The sequence below is a fragment of the Schistocerca cancellata genome, chromosome 4 (genome assembly GCF_023864275.1).
Source record: "Schistocerca cancellata isolate TAMUIC-IGC-003103 chromosome 4, iqSchCanc2.1, whole genome shotgun sequence".
Classification (NCBI taxonomy): Eukaryota; Metazoa; Arthropoda; class Insecta; order Orthoptera; family Acrididae; genus Schistocerca; species Schistocerca cancellata.
This window is the reverse complement of record NC_064629.1, coordinates 651,045,384-651,049,636: the sequence shown is the minus strand read 5'-3', so window position 1 is coordinate 651,049,636 and position 4,253 is coordinate 651,045,384. Positions and strand designations below refer to the sequence as shown.

At 46.0% G+C, this 4,253-nt stretch overlaps 1 pseudogene; it reads left to right on the top strand.

Annotated features, from left to right (window-relative positions):
- The first annotated feature begins 1,082 nt into the window (after positions 1–1,082).
- LOC126185691 (5S ribosomal RNA) lies at positions 1,083–1,200 on the top strand (annotated as a pseudogene).
- Positions 1,201–4,253: the final 3,053 nt, after the last annotated feature.

Sequence of the window (4,253 nt, the reverse complement as noted above, 5' to 3'; positions counted from 1 at the left end):
GGTGCCGCGGATGACAACCAAAAGGGTCTTGCCGTGAAACGAAATGGCACCCCAGACCATCACACGTTAGGGGTCTCTCCAGACAGTTGTTCACTGGTTATCGGGGCTCAGTTCGAAGCGGGGCTCATCACTGAAGACAATTCTACTCCATTCCATGAGATTCGAGGCCGAAGACGTGTCTGGATACGCCCCAGACCGTAGCGGTATACCAACCTGACTGTCGCCCACCATACGACCCGATAACCAGGGTTGGTGGTCTGGGATGCCATTTCGTTTTATAGCAGGACTCCTTCGGTTGTCGTGCGTAGCGCCCTTACAGCACTGCGGTACGTCGACGATATTCCATGAAACTGAACCAACTCAAATAATGCCAACACTTACCTGAGAGGTACAGCGGTTCAGGTATTTGAGGTCGATTCTTGAGGAACGAAATTAAAACTCCAGCAAGGTCACTCTGATTTACATTTCCCAATGTTGTGTTGAATAATTTTGTGGGAATGCTGAAATTAATCATACTTCCCGTCATCAGTTTCTAATTGATGTTTCGCTCCGTTTCTAGTACTCCCGCTCTCAAAGAGACGTTGAAGACTAACCTTACTCCCCTTTCGTACAAGTACAGCGTGTTAGCGCTCCTGGTATGTTAGTCACATTCCATACTACCCACGATTTTATATGTTTCATATAAATCATTTAAGGCTCTACATTTACATGCATACTCCGCAAGCCACTTGACAGTATGTGGCTTTACTACTTACACGTTACTGAAAAATTAAAGCTGATGCTATAATGCTCATTATTTAGATATCATCCCGCAAATAACATGTTACACGGAACTGTGTGATTACATAAGAAAAACACGTAGTGAAGCTGGTCCTTGATGTGATTTATCATATCTACAGTGTCCATATAAATCTGTACAGATTGTCTAGGCAAAAGCTTATCGCGATACAATTTAACAAACCATTTACATGAGAAATGTTTAATTTGCTTACGTGTGTACGCACAGGTGAAAAAAAATTTGACGCGTCTATATTAGTGTTAATGGAAAAGCGCTTACATATAACATTAGTATGAGCAAAATTGCCAACGGCCTTGCCGCAGTGAGAAGACCGGTTCCCGTCAGATCACCGAAGTTAAGCGCTGTCGGGCTCGGCTAGCACTTGGATGGGTAACCATCCGGTCTGCCGAGCGCTGTTGGCCAGCGGGTTGCACTCGGCCCTTGTGAGGCAAACTAAGGACCTATTTGATTGAGGAGTAGTGGCTCCAATCTCGGAAACTGGTTCAAACTGGTTCAAATGGCTCTGAGCACTATGCGACTTAACTTCTGAGGTCATCAGTCGCCTAGAACTTAGAACTAACCTAAGGACATCACACACATCCATACCCGAGGGAGGATTCGAACCTGCGACCGTAGCGGTCGCTCGGCTCCAGACTGTAGCGCCTACAACCGCACGGCCACTCCGGTCGGTATCTCGGAAACTGACATACGGCCGAGAGAGCGGTGTGCTGACTACAGGCCCCTCCATATCCGCACCCAGTGGCGTCTGTGGTCTGAGGATGACACGGCGGCCAGTCGGTACCTTTGGGTCTTCCTGGCCTGTGCGGAAGGAGTTCAGTTATTAATTTTGCTTATAAACTAAACTAAAGTGTTTATGGTGTTACATATCACGGCACAGTCGAGAGGCAGAAATATTCTCAGTTATTATTGGCATTCGCATTTTACAATTCAGCTACTACAACGTTGTAATGTTAGCACATGTTGTGACACAACTAGGAGCTATGTTTGTACTCTTTACAACGCGATATCAAAAGTAATATATTTTACACTTGTAACTAACCTGTTTCTACGGGTTATTACGTTCAGATTAGGGTCGCCACCGACTCTGACCATACAACTAATAGAAGGTTTGGCCGAGTCGGAAAATATATTAATTTGATCACAGTCGAAAAACTCATAAAAATGTATACGTCGTGATATCGCTCATGGGGGATGCGATGTAATTAAACGTATTGCCCGTGCACTGTTGACGAGAATCAAACATTTAAAATAAAAATAGAAAATGCATCAACACTGTGCATAAGAGCAGCTCCCAGCAACACACCTGAAAATAAGACTTAATCTAAAGCATTTGTTTTAAAATAAAAGGGAAATTAATCACTGAACCTGTGCGTAAGGAAACGCGTTGGATGTGCTAACGGGAAAGCTACTAGGTGAGTGGCTTAGGTGCAAAAACGTAACCTCGGAACACAAGAGAAAATTGTAGATAAAATCATTTATTCCTAAGACATGGATGTGAGGCATGTACACAATTCCTGATAACATTAATTCCTAAAACATTCAAGAAAAGCATCGATACATTCACCGTTATAATCTACACCTAAAATCATTGGTGTTAATCATTCATACAACTGCTGTTGCCTGATAACTGATCGCAATAACTCGTGAAACGGTACACGTTTCGCAGTACACCCGCGTGACCACGTGGTTTGTGGAGACGCAATTTCTAGGTGTCGTGGCCAAGTTTCAACAATATCACATCACACAATCATGAACAGTTAACAGTCTTTAAAACAAACACGAGATCGGACAGTTAGTGATGACGGTAGCCCAACAAACTCTAATGTTCAACCACCTGGTTGGCTCCCCACGGACGAAAGATACATAAAGCAAAGAAAATTTACGAGAAGGTAAAGCTATTGATATTTAGGAAAATAAAAGCTTATACAGGCACAGCTGAAGGCAAACAGACATTCATACAGGAGCGAGTGCTCACTTCTTATCGACACTTTTGTGTGGCGCTCTTCCAGCGGATCCAAGTCTGCTGTAGACATCTTCTAAAAGAAAAATCTGCCAAAGTTTTGCATTCATTGCTGCGACAAGGCAAAGCAATCTTTCAGAGCTGAAAAGCGAGACCAAAAGCTAACAGCTCTCCTCCGCCAAATAACGACGCGCCACGCGGTCAGTCTAACTCCCCCTCCTTCGACCGGAGCACAGCTGTGGACGCTTCCCGTACCGGCGACAGACTGCCTTCCGCTTTCTGTGTGGATTTCTCACAAGTAGCGCAAACCTCTTTGCGTACTTGACCACTACGAGGGTTGGCTATTCTGTACAACTGCTGATGAATCTGTATGACTGTCGCAGACTTTCTGCAACAGATTACGCCACTGTCTAGCAACGTGACACACAACGACATTCATTCAATCACACCACTATGAGAGTTATGAGAAAAGGGAAACAAGGAAAAGAAAGAGGAAATGCTAGTGAAAATGGGCTACCGGACTAGTGAAAGGTGGCTACAGGACCCTTTCACACTGATCAGTCACATTAATGTCACCACCTGTCAAAAGTCTGAATCACCACCTTTTGCAGAGTGGGCCGCTACGAGACGTGGAGGTAGTCAGTGGGGTTCAGGAAGGTATCAACGGGGATGAGGTGCCGTCGCCAGCTGAGCTGTTTATCGGTCGAGAATCCATGGCCCGACCTGCCCGCTCGAGGTGGTCCCACAGGTTCTCGACTGAATTTATATCCACAGGGTCTGTTGGCCAGGGGAGTGCGGCAAACTCATACTGGCGTTTTGCGTACCACGCACGTACATAGCGAGCTGTGTGATACGTTACATTAGCCTGCTGGTAGATACTGTCCTACAAGGAAAAACAAACTGCATGTAGCGGTGGACATTGTACCCAAGGAAATATTCCTACTTGTGTTGATTCACTATTCCTTTCAGAATGACGAGATCACTTAAGGGACGCCACGAAAACCTTCCACAGACAATAACGCTCTCTCCTCCTGCCTCGATTCTTTGCTTTCAGACGATTCGCGCCGTACACGCCAACAGTCATCTGTCGTATGGAGCATAAAACGTGATTCACTTGAAAAGGCTACCTGTCGCCAGTTGCGGTACTGGCGTGCAAATTCCAGCCTTTGTCGCCGATGAAGAGCAGTCAGCATGGGTGCACGAACGAGCCGCCTGCTGCGGAGGTCCACACGCAGCAACGTTCGCAGAGCGGTCGTTGGGGAGACATGGTTGGTAGCCTGTTGGTCCATCTGCTGGTCAGTTGATCAATAGTTGTACGTCTATTCTCCTGCACACATATCCACAGCCGTCGTTCACCCCTGCCATCTGTGACCCTAGGTGCACCATAGCTGCATCGACGCTGGGTTTAGATAGCGCCATTTTGCCATACACGGTATACTTAAACCACGGCGGCTCACGAACAGTTTAAAAACTTAGCCGTTTCAGAAATGCTTT